This window comes from Tympanuchus pallidicinctus, unplaced genomic scaffold (genome assembly GCF_026119805.1).
Source record: "Tympanuchus pallidicinctus isolate F22 unplaced genomic scaffold, pur_lepc_1.0 scaffold3, whole genome shotgun sequence".
NCBI classification, from domain to species: domain Eukaryota; kingdom Metazoa; phylum Chordata; class Aves; order Galliformes; family Phasianidae; genus Tympanuchus; species Tympanuchus pallidicinctus.
The window spans coordinates 28,868,588-28,886,759 of NW_026294747.1; the positions used below are offsets into that span (position 1 = coordinate 28,868,588).

Below are 18,172 nucleotides of genomic sequence, written 5' to 3' on the forward strand. Positions count from 1 at the left end.
AAAAAGCCAGCTAAATAATGAAATAGGAGATAATCAGATCTCCTGTTCAGTGTCTGAAACAAAGATGCTTCTGGTCATGCCATAAAAAAATCACTCAGGGTCGGTTTCTTTTCTGCTGCATTTATGTAACATTAAATGTTGAAATTTGAATATTCTTTCTGATGATATCCTCAGGTTTTTAGTATCCGTATTTAATGTACTTTAGTATGTTTTTCCTATCACTTCAATCATTCAGTCTTTCTAAATGTTTTGGCATTTGTCTTGATAGTTATAGGTGATGTGAGTTTTAGGACAGACACAGTCAAGCAAAGGCTGATGTTTAAAAAAAAAAAATTTTAAAAGGCTACTGAATTTTAAGCCATCTTGAACATGATAGAGTACATTTATTAAAATATTAATTTTGATTTATCTTTCAATATTCATACCGTCTTCATTTTAATTAGTGAGAAAGTGATAAGGGGAATTAGATTACAATATATTCATGAGTATGCTTACTGACAGAGTACGTTCAAAGAACAAAGATCCTAACTGTTCAGAAAGGTTTGCAATATCAGCATTAATAGAGCTTGCAGCAATTTCTCATCAGGAATCAGATTGTGTTCCACCTCTAATTAACCACCTGTTGAGATTAAGAATAGATGTGCTGTCCAGGCAGGAAATGAAAATGAAAACCCAGCATTTGAAAAAGTAGAATCACTATGAGGACTTTGGATCCGTGTTACAGAGGTACTAACAAGTAGTGGTGGCTAGTGCTTCTGCCGTGGGAGTGATTAGGAGATTCACTTCTGAACTGCGTTTAGTCAGGCAAACCTTGGGGAAATTTCTCATGGTCAGATTAAGCTCACAGAATTAGCAATCTGTGAGACAAACTTTCATTTGTATACTAATATTTAATAAAGGAGATAGGGAGAAAAGCAGTAGAGACAATGAGTTTGAAGAAGTCTGTTGTGTAGCAATGTTAGTTTACAGTTTCATGAATAAAATAAGAGCTTTCATCCAAGGCTGAGAGGATTAAAATAACCTTTGAGCTATACGATTCACTTGGGTTTCATGAGGGGATATAGAAAACATCAGTTTAGTTTTATTGTGCAGATGTCTTACGTCTAGACTTGTTCGCTAGAATCTCTGGAGTTTTTCCTAGCTTTCATTCTGGGGCTTTTTCTTTGTGGTTGACGAAAGAAAGTAGGAGAGGTTGCAGCTCATTAGTCACTTTGCCTGTGCATAGTTAGAATAGCCATGATATTTAGTGCAAATCCACAAGAACGTTCTGGGAGTGAGGGGGAGGTGGATTAATGGGACACAGAACATTGGTTTGTATCAATCGGTCTCTCACTCTGGAGCTCAGAATTAGGTCTGCAACTTGGGGCAGTACTCGGACTGCACTGATGGTGCAGGTACTGATCACAGAGCTGTAATTAGAATGGAATCAGTATGAAGTGCAAATGCTGCCCTGTAAGTTGACCAACAGTGGATATCCTTTGAAGGACAGTCCAGGCACAATGCTGGACTTGCATATATGTAGTAGGGATTTTTCATACAAAGCAGTGTTGTATTAAAAACTTCATTCTTTCTTGTACTTGCAGTTTACTTTAAAATGTCTGCCTGGTGTTGTTGTTGTTTTTTCTGAAGCATATAGTTACTTTAGTAACCCCAGAAAATGATGTAAATATTTGTGAACAGTGTGATGTTAAACTGATATAAAATACTAAATGTGTTAAAGGGAAAATTATCTAACTGGATATTAGGAGAAAAAACATGAGGTAGTCTTCCTTGTGCTTATTGATGATGGCACATATTTTTCTAGTTTTCTTTAAGAAAGGGCTTTAAAATCTTTTGTTGGTTAGGAGTGTTAAATTCCTCATGAATTTATTTCAGACACTTCTTTGTAAGTATTTCAGATTTACTGCAGATTTGCCCAAATCATATTGCAGTTGGTGGGAATAGCTGATAAATCATGCTTCACAAGGATTATTTTCATATCTTGTCTTTTTCCTGCAAGAAATTAGAAAAGAAATTGGTACAAAAGTCATTTAGGTGTGTATTGTTTTTGACTTAAACAGCTGCATTCTTCAAGATAAAATTATTCTGTGTGTACATTTCACTGGCTACCTAAAACAATGAAGTTTCCTTAGTTTTAGCTTTGCTGCTGGGCTTTAGTGTGCTTCCAAATTATGGGCACTGTTTATATTTTATCATCTTCAGAAGATTGCAGATATTTAAGAATGTATGTAATGGACAAAACTAAGCACTGAGATAAGATATTGACTGGAAAGACTGACCACAAGACAGTGTTAAACTACTTAAACTACCTAATAAGTAGTACTTCAAATACAGTAACTGCTGGCTTAAAATCAAATTGGCAGCCATTCAAAAGTGGTGTTTCTAAAAGGCTGATGCTGGATCTACTACTGTTTAATAACTTTGTAAGTGACTGTGAGGAAGTGACTGAATGTATTCTGATTTTGTGAGTTTGTGGATGATGCTGAATTCTGATGGCCAGGCAGATATGTCAAAAAGAATAGTTACCATGAAGAGGTCTCAACAGGCTGGAAGATTGGATTTCTGTGAGATTTAACTTAGGAAGTTAAATCAGAGAGACTAGTAGATTTTTCATGAATCAGCCGTATGTGCTTGCAGCAACAAAGTCAAGCCGTCTGGGACTGCAGCATCAAGAGTGCAGCCAACAGACAAAGAGGTGTAAACATTTTGCTCCATCTGGTACTTGTTGGGCTAGAAGTGGGGTACTCTTTCCAATTTTCTTCCCTCCAGTTCAAGAGAGGCATTGAAAAAGTAGAGAGGGTCTAGCAGAAGGCTGTCAGGTTGAAGAACATGGTAAATGAAGAAAGGCTAAAGGAATTGATTTACTTAAACATACAAAAGGGAAGGATTTGGGAGGGATCTAATCACAGTCTTTCAATACCCAAGAGATAGGTACAGGTAAGATGGATGAACTTCCCTCACATGGATGTATGGTGACAGGACAAGAGGGAACAGGCACAAATTCATTTATGTGAAATCCTATATTGGTATGAAAATAACTCTATGCTGGGAGATCAGCTACGCAGATTGGCCAGATAAGTGGTAAAATCTTTCCTGCTGGAAATATTTGGGAATGGACTTATAGAAGTGGCCTCTGGTAACCTAATCTAAGGTCTTGGTTTCAGTAGAAGACCAAACAAGTTTTATAGACCAAATGAGATTTATTTGAACTAGACATTACTAACATTCTGTGAAAATAAAAAACAATGGAATTAAGCTTGTCCATGTAAGCTTTGTTTCATCTTCTCATACTCATATTTTAATAACAGATACAGAAAGTTTGGAATGACTAAAGCGGCCACATAGCTTCTTAGAGAGAAAGTATGTGAAGCTGTTCAATGCAGTGGCTTAAAAGTTTGTCTTGCCAAAATTCATGGGACTTTGATTTGGTTTACAGGGTCTGCTTTTAATTAAGGGTTGAGGGGAATGAGGGGAGGACTACAGTAGAAGTTAAAAATATCTGTATTTTAGAGCTGCATTGAATGTTGAGGAAAATATCCTTCTCAAAATTATATAAGCATATATAGAAACTCTAAAATGTTTGTGTTTTGTAGCAGAAAATTTCTCTCGAGCAAGAAAATATAAAAGGGTATTTAAAACTACTTTGCAGGAATTTCTTGTGTCAAAAGAGGGGATGAATAGAAGGATCAAACTACAGTGAGTCATTCTGTGACATTTCTGAAGTACCACGAATTTGAACAATCGTTTGAACAAGCCAAAATTAGAAAGACAAAGAAATTTTCTGAGAACTTTTGCAGTTTATTTTCAGTAGACTCTGATTTTTCTCCATACTTTTTAAAAGTCTTAGCACATAATCTCATATCTGGATGTTGTGCGTGGCTCTGCTCAATTTCTGTGTCATTATATGACCAGAATAATGAAGTAAGTGGGAACAAAGGGTACACTGATATGTCGTGGCATTATCTAATGGTATTCGCTATAACTTGAATTGTTCATATATTCAAAACACTATGTTCTGTTTAGATGATATTGTAGAATGTGCAAGCTGATGGCATTTAGGAAGCTACCTTTGGTATTCATATTTAGAAATGGTTTTAGGATGCTTAATTATACTGTCATTTTTAGTACAGTTTTGTACTTCTGTGGTGTCAGACTCGCTGTGCAATAGGGACTGCGTAGATAGTTGGGCAGTTGTAGGACATAACAGCCAGGATTAAATAACAATAAAGGATTCACTGAACTGCACTAATAAATTAGATGTGATTACAGTGTGACAATGCATACACAGAGATTTGAAGAGGCGTGCTGGTGAATAGGCTGTACTCCATTTGCTTATGTTATCTTTCTTTGTGTGAGGTAAGTGTAGAGAAGATGATAGTATATGCTCCTAAATTATATGAAATAATTTATGCAGGCAGTAATAACTGAGGAGGTTGAGTTAAATATTCCTTCATTTTTATGCTGTCACCTTTTTTTTTAGTTCATCCAAATTTCTTTTCCCTTATTTTGTAGCAAACTTACCATTATATGGTTCCCAATAAAACCTTTTGTTTTAACACTCAAATAGTGTGATATTTAATCAACTATTTCTAGTTCCTGCTTCTGGAAGAAATATGGAATGTGGTTTTCTCTTCATTGTTTGACTTTTCTTTGTACCTGCCTTTCTCAAACTATTTTTTTTTAAAGTAATCTCAGTTTTGCGAGCACTTTCATGATTTTTTTTTAAAAAAGAGCATTGTGCAAAGTAGTTTGTTAGTCTTAGTTCTCAGAATACAATATTGCATAGGTTGCTGTAGTATTCTTTCTTCCTATCATATAATATTTAGTTTCAAAGAACTCAGAGCTGTTCTGTCAAACTTTTTAACTCAGCCATTTACTCCCTTATGTAGCTACATTTTTCAAATAGGTAAAGTGAAGTTCTGTAAATAGCTGAGCAGAAGTATTTCAATAGAAAAGCCAGGAATAAAAATGGAGTGACATAGTTTATCCTCTTATCAGTGCGCTATCTTTGGTCTTTATTTCATGCATGATGGAAGCTGTAGATAGAACTTACTGTTGTAAAGAGCTTCAGAATAGCTGCTCGTTATTTAAAATTTACTTTTGAGCTAGGACAAGAGATGGAGTGAAATGGATCATTAATTTACTGATTCTTAAAGTGTTTGTATTGTAGCAGCTGTTGGCACATTTTACTAATTTTTTTCTAACTTTAGGCAGGCTTGGTTTTATATATAATATATCTATAACCAGATGTAAACTCCCAGAGACCATATGCCTGTGTTTGCTCAGGCAGTAAAGTACTTGGTCCAAAGGACAGTCCAAAAGTCAGGAGATTCTCTTCTGGTAGAACTCTCAGTCAGTAAGGGCTCATCTGAAGTTTAGAGACTTCATTTGAGAAGCTGCTGTTTCAGTTCTTCTCATTATGTTTGTTTTATCAGTGCCATAATTGATATCCACCACTCTTTTTTTTTTTTTTTTTAATTTCCCAGAGTAATCTTTTAAACTTTTCTGCGTGAATTTTTTTTCCTGTGTCATGAGAAAAATAAATCTTCCATGTTATATAAATGATTAGGATTCTTTGAGTATGGTTATTATTCCTGGATGTAGTTAAAAGATGGATTTTTTCCATATGGTTCCTTCCGTTAACATATGGGTCTGTTTTGTGGTCTTGGGAGATACAGTGATCCAGATTTTCTCTGTGTGTCCCGGAGCCAAATTTTGAGATTTTAAAAACTATTATTTAATTAACTACCTAATTCTGCAGAATAGGAATTTGCATCATGCACATCCACCTACTAATTTATTTGTAATATTGTATTATTTTGTTCTTTTTTTTTTTTTTTTTTTTTTTTTGGTGTGTGTGTGCGTGTGTGTGCAGCTTATTCCTGTCTCTGTAAATAAACCACTTAAGGATTAGCATTATTTCAGTGGGGTGCATGGTGGGTATATACGTACATACTTGCTCACATGCAGCCTCAGTCCACCCACATCTGTGCAGTGAGAAGCACTTAAACCACTTTTTTTCCTTTTTGACAAGATTCTGATATTTGAAATTCTACCAAGTAAGTCCAAGAACATCAGGGTGGTTCTCTCCCATCTTGGGCAAGTCAGTTAAAGTTAGTTTGAATGAATGCATGTTACTTCCTGGGCTTTTACTATCTGCAGTTCACGGGAAGGATTATGTGGCTTAGAATAATATTCAGAGCAGCCAGTTTACTAAGCTGGGAACAGCCTACAGCTAGCTGATAGAAGTAAAAAGAAGAAAAAAATAAAATAAAATAAAATATCCCCCACAAGAAAAATATATATATAAAAAAAAAAAAACAAAAAAACAAAACCAACAACTCAAGCAAACCTCAAACAACAAACAAAACTGTCTGGACTCTCAGATTTTCTGAAATTTAAGTTGTTGTGGGTTTTTTGTTGTTGTTGTTTGTTTGTTTTTTTCCTATGGGCTCCAGGCAGATGCTTTTGTCTTTTTCAGATAAAAACCTAGAGAAATTTTGTAAAGCTGGACACAAGTAAAATGATTTTTATTCCAAGCAAGAAAGATGACTCCTAAGTTCTCCATTTCTCTTATGGTTCAAACTCCTGCCGAGCGACAAGAGAACCAAATGCAGTTCAAAAGAAGTCATAAAGTCTACTGTTTGAAAATACATTTGTCATCTTCTAAGAAAAGCCATCCATCCTCAATGGGCTGTAGTAGTGCAGTACTGTACTGTTCATAGCTATCATTGAAATTGGGCTCTGTTATGTGATGAATGTCAATTTTGGGGGGAGCCAAAGAGGTAAAGCCTGAGAGAGTGCAAGATATTGTAATTGAGTGCTTAGAACATCCAGCTCTAAGCGTGTAGTCTGAAGTGTTTCAACTAGCTTTCTCAAGAGTGAATTGAATATAAAATACAAAAATTCCTATGTTATGTTCCTTTGCTTGTTATTCCTCCCCAACTCCATTTTAATTATATTTTTTTAGTATGAGGACTTAAAGCATATTGCTCCCACTAGGCAATATGGCCTTGCCTCACACAAAACCAGTAGTAAATGACTTATTTAAGGAGTGTACTTCCAACAGTGAAGGAAAACATACAGTGCATCTGGTGCATTAGAAGAACTCCAGTCTGAAAGGGTTTTTAGTACTGTATGGGGTTACACAAGTGAAGAGGCTCAATGAGACAAGAACAAGTTGGTTGTGACTCCTGCCATGCAAACCAGTGAGATCAACAAGAATGCACTCTTAGAATTCCGTTAAGGAATGGATTTCTGATGTCACCAAAAAGAATAGAGTATCATTGTGTGGCTCATAATCATGATGAGCTTTTCCTAATTAAAACTCAGTTATTTTAGCACTAATAGTATGCAGCTCATAAATTGTACCTTCTGGGTAGTACAGACCTTATCAGTCTGCAGTGACTGTAATAATACAGAGCACCATCATTCCAGATTGCATCTGTATCCAGTCTTAGTATTTTTATAGATTTTCACGTCTCTAGCAACAAGATGTTAAGCATTTGTGTTTATTTTTAATATTTTAATATTTTAAATATTTTCCTTGGTATAAAGAATCAGATGTACAGCACTTCTAGGATGCTATTCTGACAGTATAATAAGGCTAGAAACTACTGCTATTAGAGGTGTAATTTTCCTAGGAGTATCTGTTCTTGTTGAAGCTTGTCGTATGAATTGTGTTTGAATCAGAATCTTAGTACATTTAACTGGAATTATTTGCACATCTAGACTGAATCTAGACTTGATCTGTTTCAAAACATACGATCTGCTCTTTTTGCAATGTGTTTCAACAGGAGCTCTACATCCAGAATAGTCTTATGAATAAATTCTCTTATTCATAAGCTTTCTGCTTAAGTACCTGGAAGATGCACACGAAACAGTTGATTGTCATTGCCTGCTTTTTCAGTAGCTGTGATTCCACATAACTGAGAGTAGCGTAGTGTCCTCTAAAATCAATAATGTCATCATTAATTCATCAGAAACACAGCTGTGAACTTTATCTTATGTTGGTTTTTTGTGTTTTGTTTTGTTTTGCCAAACTAATTGGACAAAGAAAATTCCAGTGTGCAGTGAAGAAAGTTCCAAGCAATTGGGGTGCACAGGGCTTTGTGTTTAAGCCACTGACCTTGTAATGTGATCACACAAGCTTTTTGTAAATTAATCTTTTAGATCTTGTGAGTGACATGTGAACTTTGACTTCATGGGCAAAAGACAGATTGCAGCTCTAATGGAAGCACCTGTATCCCAAATGCATAATAAATTGATACAACTTTCTTTCTGAAAAACAGGAATCTTCTCTTATTTTCATGTCTTTTACCAAGAGAAATATTAGACATTTTCCCCTTTTTATGTAGTGACGTACATTAATGAAGGCAGCAAAATTATTCTGACTTAAAATGATTATAAATGGAATAATTTAAGAGGCACTGTAGCTATTCCTAGAGGAATTACATGTTTCAAATTGCAAAAACATTGACTTTCCTGGAAGCTACAAACAGCTTCTATTTTAATTTTTGGTAATTTGTTTACTGTTTCTAGGGTTGTATTAATTTCCTTGGAAGTATAATTTCTTAGAAACAGTGTTTACACAACTCTTTTGAATTACATCTATTTTCTCCATGAGCATGTTTGTCAGAAAATGGTTAAAAAATTCAAACAATAAAATAGTCTTGCATCATCTAGATAGTTTTCAAAATACCTTTCTTTTTACCATAAAAACCTTTAGATTATTACACGAACAATTTTTTTTTGCTGGTGCAGAAGAGTTGGTATGTCTGTGCTTAGAACATGCTCACGAATGCTGTTTGGTTTCCTGAGCACCTGTCACTTGGCAATGAGGAGTGCAGGGACCTGCCTGCTATAGTGGTGGCAAGTTGAATGCCGTCCTTGCTTTCCTTTACAATAGTGTAGCTATCTCTTTCTTTTTTTTTTACCACTCAGGAGTTTACCAGGAATGGTGAAGGAAAGGAAAAGGGAGGAGGGAAGGAAACATGCGTACTGCGTTGTCACATCATGTATCTTTGGGCACGTAGCTTCTGTAGTCAAATCAGACCTAATAGCTCTGTAAAGGCTTCCTGTCTCTGCAGATACATGGATCTATGCTTCTCATTATAGGAACCAGGATAATGCAAGTAATAATAAGAGATTGCAGCCTTCTAAATGCATGTACTTATCTAGATGTCTTTGTTCTCAGACGTGAGACAGGACATGTAACTGAGAAAAAGAACAATAGGAAATACTTAAAGTGGTTTTTATTTCAAAGGCCTGGAGAATTTAAAACTGTTGTGAATTTAGTGGCAGAATTGACAGTGAAGTTTTCCTGCTCTCCCTCGAAAAAAAATGGAAGAGACTGGTTCTTCTACCCAGTCATACAATATTTGTGCTATTTCTAGTTGGGCAAGATCATAAAATTCAGGCAGATCAGTTACCATAGCACAGGAAATTCATCACTCCAGCAGGAATGTGGTCATTGGTACAGTTACACATTTACTACATCTATTGTAGAAGCTGGAGGAGATCCTGCTGTGGTTTTAGTAACAGTTAAAACTAGGGTTTACCTCAACCAGACCTACAGAAGTGTGATCTTTGTAGTTAGACAAAAAATGAATAATACAATTTTTTTGCATTTCAGATTTTTTTTTAATAGCTGTCAAACATCGGGAATATTAATAGGTCAATACTTGCTTTATGTTGGTTTTAGCTTTTTTATTGTTATGATGTAAACGTAAATTTTCTGACATTGTGTATTGAAATATTTCAAGGTTAAGCTCATAGTCTTGTACCTACTGGAAAGATTACCCCCAGTCAAGAACAGGTGCACACAGGCTTGAAGCACCAAATGCAGTCTTTTCACTGGGGCAGTATTGTTAATCACATTCTTTGTGAAAGTCTTTTGGCTTTCCCTCTTGAATGGAAATAGAAGAGCCAGATGCAGGGATCTCATTTTAAAATACTCTTCCTTTCTTTAGGAAAGGAAAATATTATTCATTATGCTCTTTCTTTAAGAATGTTTTTTTCAGCACTGTGTAAGATATATGCACACATTGACAAACATAGCTGCAACCCAACATTTCCTATAGAAACTTTGCACGTGCTCTGTGGCGACAAACCCCACCAGACATAAAAAGTAAACCAAATTCTGTATTGATTCTTCTTTTACCTCTCAGAAACAGAGACTGAGATGTGGCGAAATTATCCCTAGTCTTATACATTCATGTATATTCATGCAATGACTTTTCTCTAAAAAGCAGTGACAATTTGGCAGGCTTCTGGTAGGATGTTCCTCAGAAACAATGTCCCACAGGTATTCACGTTGCCAAGTGAAGGGGTCAGAAATGTTTTGTGAGCAGTCAGTGGGAACTCTATTGCCGAAAGGGAGGGGACTAAATAGTGAATTAGGATCCCATATTTGCAATACTGTATGCACTTTTGTGCTTACCTTGTGGGATGAAGTACAACAAGGCAAGGAAACCTATGCCAGAGTAAAAAATATGGTAAGAAAATCACATTTGTGAAAAAAACTGTTGTTTTTCTTTTTCCTTAACTTAGCTGGGTAGGTTCCTGTCTTACTTCATTAACAAACACTGCTGTATCTTGTTATTCCATATACAGCATAGCTTTCTTCATGTATACTTCTACTAGTGGGTGACAATAAGAGAATAATTCCATCTCCAAAATACAGATCACGGTTCAGGTTCACAGTATATCTTTGCATGCTATATAGAAGAGGTCAGTATTTTGAGGTGCTGTGATACACAGGGCCAATTACAGTAACATTCACTTTAGAGTTTCTCTGGAGAATATAATGACATATGAACTCCTAGAATACATAATGCATTTTTATGTTTGTTTTTAAGCTTTAGTGTATGATTGTTTTGGCTGAGTCTTCATGGCTTACTGCTCTTTGGGTCAGCCCTTCTGTGTTTAGTGTGACTAAACTGCACTTAATTACTTAAGTTATGTAGATGTTTGTGGCTTCCTTGTTTTCTTCATTGGTTCGAGGGATTTTATTACTTTTATTGGTACTTTTATTACATTGCAATGAAATATTGTATGTTATGAAGGAACAGATCTCCATATTATTGTTTTTTTTCCTATTTATATTTTTCTCCAATAAAATATAGACCGGTAAGTATTCTTAAAATCCCAAGTTGCAGAATTTTTAAATAGATATTGTAAGACACCATGTTGCCATTATGCTGCATTGTGTCCATCTATTGGGGAAAAATAAACAGAGCCAACATGAGCGAGAAAGGAAAAACTATAGATATTTTAACAGAAAACAGCTGCAACCACATCAAGACATTTTTGTCTGCTCTACTGGATTTGCTGCAAATTAAAGCCGCAATTTAATAACATGTAGGGAAGATAGTTCTATGGAATGAAATGTGTTAAATGCTTAATAACAAACAATTAAAAACACAAAACAAGATGTTTAGGAAGCTGTTTCTGAGGTTCTTTTTCTTTACTTGAGGCTACTAAATGAAAGTCAGACCAGTTGGTAGTATGTGCCAGTTCAGGACTTTATACACGTTTTTACAAATGTAGTCAGTGTGCTCAAATTACATTTGATTTCCAATCTAAGAATACTTGAAAGTATGTGGAGTCATGTGCTGTAAAAACAGGGAAATATCCATTGGTTGGGAAAGATTTTAGAAATGAGAGAAAATACAGTGCAGTGACTCATATGCAGCACAATGCTCAGCTTTTTTTATTATTTTTAAATGCAGTAAACTATATGAGCTAAGCATTGAACTAATCTGAAGTTAGAAGAATTCACTTCTTGCAAAACACCTGTTCACAGTCTTGAAGTAGATTAATTTTTAATTTACATCACAGACTTTTATCACAGTTTTAAACCAATATTTTTTACAATATCACTTACTCAGAAGTCTTCATTCTTTAACTTTTTAGTTACTTTAGTTATGTTTACCTATGTTTGGTAAAGAATGGCTGATTATTATTGTTTAGTGACTAGGGTTTGTTGATTTTTCAGTGATGTGTGCCTTTTACTTGAAATCAATACATCTTTGCCTCTTTCATTTTACTCAGCAGACTTAGTTGCTTAGATAGTAATTCTTCCCAACCACTAATTGGACTCTTTTATAACTTGGACAGCAAAAATGTTTTTGTTTTACTATCTTTTATTTTTATTTTTAGTGCATTCCAGTTCATGTTTTAGGAGGATGACACTTTACTGGATTTAGTCATAGTTTCACACTCAAGTATTTTAGGAAAAGATTAGTGAAATAGGAAAAATATATCTAATTTCATTAAAATACAGCTTAAAATAATGTTTGTTACTCTTTAGTTACTTTTGTCTTTAGCTATCATATCAAGTATATTCAGAAGTTCCTTTGTTATTTATGAATGACTTGCTTTGTTGTGTAATATCTACAGTTTCTAAGTTAATTGGTACTAAAATATTTTATTTTGCTGCAACAATAGTTAAAAACGCAATGAGCTTTCTTTTATAACTCAAATCAGTCTTATGTTATAATAACTCCTAAAATGAAAGAAAAAGCCAATATGCTAATGGAGTCATATTTGATGTTTTAATGGTGTAGGTTTGAATCTGTTCTCCTCAATAATGTTTTGAGTCTAAACACTTTTTGAAAGTGGAGCTTCAGAATAACAGTCTTCTTCAAATGCATGCATGCAATTGTGAAAAATGTAGGTGTAATCTCTTAAAACTTAAAATATTTATTTTTAATTAATAAATAGATACCTAAAAGGAATCTTAGGAACTTTAGACCTGTGTGACATTTCAGATTTTATTTTCTGAAGTTACCTCCTTAAAACTTTGGTGAGGATGTACAATTCAGATTTTGGTGCCCATGTGTGAGCAGCCATGTGTGTGTGCATACTGCTAGTATGCAAGCAGTTGGAAAGTGTTATGCAGTCTGTAGATCAAAAGCTACAGTGTAATGAAACTAAGCTTGAAAGCTACAGAAAATGAAGGGCAGTAAGTATATCATAGCTGCTCTAATAATTCAAAATAAAGCATTCTGGAATTTTCAAAATTGTGAAATCATTTTCAGATGTTACCAAGCAGAAATTCACGGTTAGTGAAGAGATTTTGACCCCTTTGTATCCTAGCATAACACCATGAAAACTCCATAGCTGTGAGTAATATCAGTTGGTGTCCATGTTATCACATGAAAAGAAAATTATAGTGAAAGTTACTTAAAATTTACCCCTGGCAGCCAGTTGCTTTCTATTTCTAAGGTCTAAAGGGTGTGGTATAGATGCTGAAGCAGTTTTTCACTATTTGCACATTTTAACCACAAGCAATTAACTGGATATTATTAAGAAATGTAAAATAGAAAAACCTATTATACCTCTTTGTAATGACTAAAATATGCACGTTTAAATTGTTTTTGCCTGCAAGGACTTGTCAAAATTATCTGTACATTTATATCCTATGGGCTATATGTTAAAAAAAGAAAAGAAATTAACTGCTGCAATTAGTATGTCTCTCCTCAGTTTCACTCACTTTCCTTGTTGTCTGCTGTGTCTGCTGACAGTCTAAAGAAATTTGTATAAATTCATGTCCGCTTTTAATATCTATTATGATTTCTCTATTAGAGAAAGGGGGAAAAGTCTTATTTTTTTGTCCATTTCCCATTTATTAATGAAATTCATATTCTCTTCTAAATCTTTGATGGTGTTTTAAGGCTTTGTTTGTTTGTTTGTTTTTCATGGAGTATTTATTTATATCCAAGCACCTGATGATGGTTATTATGTTGTGGTTATAGTGTCTCATGATGTTACAAGTTGAATTCACTTTTTAGTCAAGGATGTTAACAGGTGCCCACTAATCTCTTCTGGACTTTTTTTCCTTTCTTTTTTTTTTTTTTCTTCTGGTGTTCCTTTCCCTCTTTTCTTTCCTCAGTACTTCAGTCCCATCTGCTTACTGACTTCCCTTAGCCGCAGTTACATAAACTTTTTCTTCTGCCATTAAAAAGTAGAACATAGGAAAAAATAAGAGACGTAACAAAACAGAAGGAAAAATAGCAGATAGAGGAAAAGAGCGTGGAGTCTTTTGGTCAGGAAAAGAGCAGTTGCTTCAAAAGTGATTGCTGCAGTCTCATGTTTCCATAAACATATCAACAAATTAGAGCATCAAAGTGAATTGTTTCAAGCAAGTATCGGGAGAACTGTTGTTTAAGATACTTTCACATAAAGCAACAAAAAATAAACACCTGCCAGCTACCTAAGTCCTTAAATAATCCTGCCTTTTTAGTGCTGCTTCACGTACTGTGTGTCATTTTATGGTTATATATCCTGAAGTTGGTTTTTCTCCTCATGGTAAAATCTGATGAGGCTTTTTAGCGTTAGTCTGTCTCTTACTGTGCAAATATGGAAAACAGTCCTAAATCTTTGAGCTTGCAATCCATAGTCACAGCAGGTCTGTCCACAGCTGCCTACAAGTTTGCATTCCTACCACATGCAGTAAGGCTTTCTCCACAGACCCATGTCACCAAGGAATTCAGTGAGGAACAAGAAATCTTCAGTTAGAGAGGTGCCGCAAATGTGTGAAAAAAATAGCCTCACATAAACAGTAAAGGTCATTAGCAGGCTCTTCAACTCCTGACTAGGAACTGCTTTTTTGGATCATTAACAATAAAAAGCCTAGGAAATGAATAGGACTCAGTGTCCTATTAAAAATTAGCCAGAACAATTAAGAGGTTTTCAAATTTCTAATGGGAACCAGGCCAAATAGCTCATTTTCCCTTGTTTCTGCATTCTGAATTACATTAATTTTATATCCTTCTATTTTTAAAGGAATATCTTTAAGTATTTTTTCTATATAGGTGTTGTAAATTATTTACAGTAAGGGCAGTGAAGGCTTGGGAGAAGTGGAATCCACTGTCTCCCAAAGTCTGCTTTACTGATCCAAAGTCTTGTGAATCTAAACTAATGAAGTGAGCTATGAAGGGATTACTTACTATGTGTACAAATGCATACTTTGCAGCCTCCTAATACAGTTGCAGTATTATGAGAACACATATATTAAGATGCTCATTTAGTTGCAGAGGCACAGGCTTTTTTTTAGAGTGAGATGTCTCTCCTTAGGGACATACTTACTTCTTTGAACTTTTCTGATTTCAACAGCAGTCTTTCTGCTATCATTTCAATATAAATTTCTTGCTGTTGGTTTGTATGTAAATTACTCATGGCTATTTAAGAACTATTTTCTCTCCAGCTGCATGCTTTTCCTTAACCCTAAAATGATTTCGGCAGGAGAAAATTGCAAACAGTGAGCTCTTATTATATTTAATACACCTCACAAAAAATAAATTTAAATACATTCCTTAAACATGCATTCTTGCAAACATGTCTTTTATAATGAACTGAAGTGAGGAAGAGACAAAGAAAGAACAAAAAACAAATAGTATTTTATACTGCTTTGCCTGCAAGCCTGCTGCTCAGGAGGAAGACTCCAACATGATTATGAATATTTTTCACTCTGTGGCTGCTAAAGTCATTTCCCTTTCCATTGGCCTTAGGTACTAAATCTCCCCACCTAACTTTTAGGTAATAATCAAAGTAAACTCTGAACTAATCGGTGGTAGAAGCCAAATGATTTTCCTGAAAGGAAAAAGGAAAAAGAAATTTGTCCAAGGAAAAGAAGATTACAGATAACTGAGCTGGGGGTAGTGGGAGAAAAAAAAATAAAAGAAAGGTAGAAGAAGACAATCTCTCTAATTGTGTTCATTCTATGCTTATTCTTTTTCACCAGATGCAGAGTTTATTTCTGCAGTGATTGAATTTCCTGGTCATTAACATAAAATTAACTCCAAATGGTCTTGGCCAAGAACTTTGAAATATGTTAGTATAGAACCACTCAAAAACATGTGGAAATCCATGTGGATTTCCAGATGTGAGAATATTCTCTGATATAAATAGAGTTATGTTTACATAGCATAATATTCTGTTGTGTGATAATACCCTAGATGTAGCTGTGCTTCAGTAGTGCTTTATACTGTGGTTCTATACCTGAATGAATGCATCTGTTTTCACGGAAATTCCATTCCAACAATAACTGTTTTGTAAGCATACATTGTCTGCAAGTTAAAATACTCCCTCAAGAAATCTAAGAAATTCAACATGCTAGTAGATTAGGTTGACAGTGGAATATTTTAAAAATTACATATTTAACTTTTGATTTTTCACGTTTTGATTTTCCCTCTCTGATATATTTTTCATTAGTATTTTCTTCACTAGGATTAAAATTTAAAGCCTAATAGAAGAGTTTGAAGAGGTTTTTTTTGTTTCTCTGATAAAGTGTTCACTGCTAAAGGTTGTGGTTTGATTTTAGTTATCAAAAGTATATTGACTGACATCAAGTTTAACTGAATCTCTGTATGATTACTGATTTTATGTTCATTTATATAGAGCTAATTACATACAATGGTCTTTTGAGGCTTTTTGTTATTATTTAAAGGCCCTTAATATCTCTGTTTCTTTAATACGGTACTCTTAAGTTCTCTAAGTGAACTCAAAATGACGTTGTGAATGGAATTGCATTATATAGGAAAAAACTAATAGAAAAATAAGGCTGAACAAATCTATAAAACACATAAAGTATGTAAATGCAAAAACCAGTGCCTGAACTGTACAGTAATCAATATATAGTACTCATTCTTAGATATCACTAATGTGTGTATATTTTAATACATTATGATGATTGAAAGTAACATGAAACGTCTTCCTGATGCATTTTCTCATAACGCTTCCTTTAACAAAGAAATAGTATTTTCTTCCAGACAGAAATCTCCCCTCATTCATGAACAAGTAGTTTTCACACATAATCCAGACATCATTGTGCTACTCAGGCTGTGATCTCATCTGGTTGTGATCAGAGTCATATCATGTATGTACATGAATAAGAGACTTCAGGATGAAAACTCAGCTAGAGATCTGATACTGATCTTTCCTCTGAAATGACAGCAGTTCCAGTTATGTGTAGTGATCATAAATGAATAAAGTTATTATTTGACATGGATGAGGACAGCTACAGGGAGATTATCAGACTGTCAGCTGAGCCTGTCTCTTGGACTTTGGGTAAAACCAAGCTTTTGTTTGTAGAGAGCAACTTTTCCATTTGATATTGCAAATTACAGAGGCTGCTCTGAAAATAATGCCTCCTGTTTCATTATATTGGCCCATGATGTCAAAGGCAGATGATGGTACGGCAGAAAAGGTTGAACCTTCCCTCCCAATATTCCATTACATTTTGTTATTGTGTGACAGATGGCAGTAAAGGGGCAGTCTGATAAAATGGTGTCTGACAGGAAGTATGTATAAAGCAAATATGTGGAATTGAATTCCTCCATGCAGAAAAAATTGCACCCATTGACATTTGCACAAATGCGCAGATCAGCTAACAGTGGTGACTATGTTGAAAGACATTATTTTGTAGCTGAGTATTTGCTCTAATAAATAGTGTTACTATGCTCTTTGGATTAGTTGTATTTTCCATGGAAATAGCATTACTTTTGGAGCAATCTATGTGTTTATAATATTTTCATATAAATATATGATTTTATTTTGTATATCACATATTTTGTGGGCAGATGTATTATATGTGTAACTAGAATATGTTTTGAGTTTTCATTATCAGCTTGAAATTGTCAGGTAGTATTTTTCTTCTCTATTACCAGGGTGTGTTAAAAATTTCAAAGGCTAGAACCTCTCATTGCAAAACTTGGTAAACAAAATGCCCTTCCCTGTTCTTCACCATACCAGTAATATCAGTCATAATCTTCAATATTGAGCTTTAAGAAATGTGCAGTATTGCCCATATAGTCTTTTAGCAATGACTTTTTTTTAGACTTTTAGCAATGTGTTGTTTTGCTTTCACAGATGCACGTGTGTGTCTGCATGTATACATAACAAACCAAAATATATGAAAAATAAACCAGTGATATTTTGCAGAAGACTCTTGGCAAAATTAAGGGCCTCTTGCTGCCTTTTGGATATCAGCCTTCTTTCCTAAATTTCAACACCTAATCTATCTAGAACCTAGAGGAGATATTACATAAACTAAGCAGTTATGTAAATGTATATTTAAATTCAGTTTGAATTAAAAAAACATTGGTATAAACTTAAGACTTCTGCCAGTGCTTTTGTATCTCAAATTGTTTTATGGTACTTCTTTTCA

At 34.6% G+C, this 18,172-nt stretch overlaps 1 protein-coding gene across 1 annotated transcript in view; it reads left to right on the forward strand.

Annotated features, from left to right (window-relative positions):
- The window catches only part of FSIP1 (fibrous sheath interacting protein 1), a 73,689-nt gene that overhangs the window by 51,655 nt on the left and 3,862 nt on the right, over positions 1 to 18,172 (forward strand). The window lies entirely within an intron of this gene.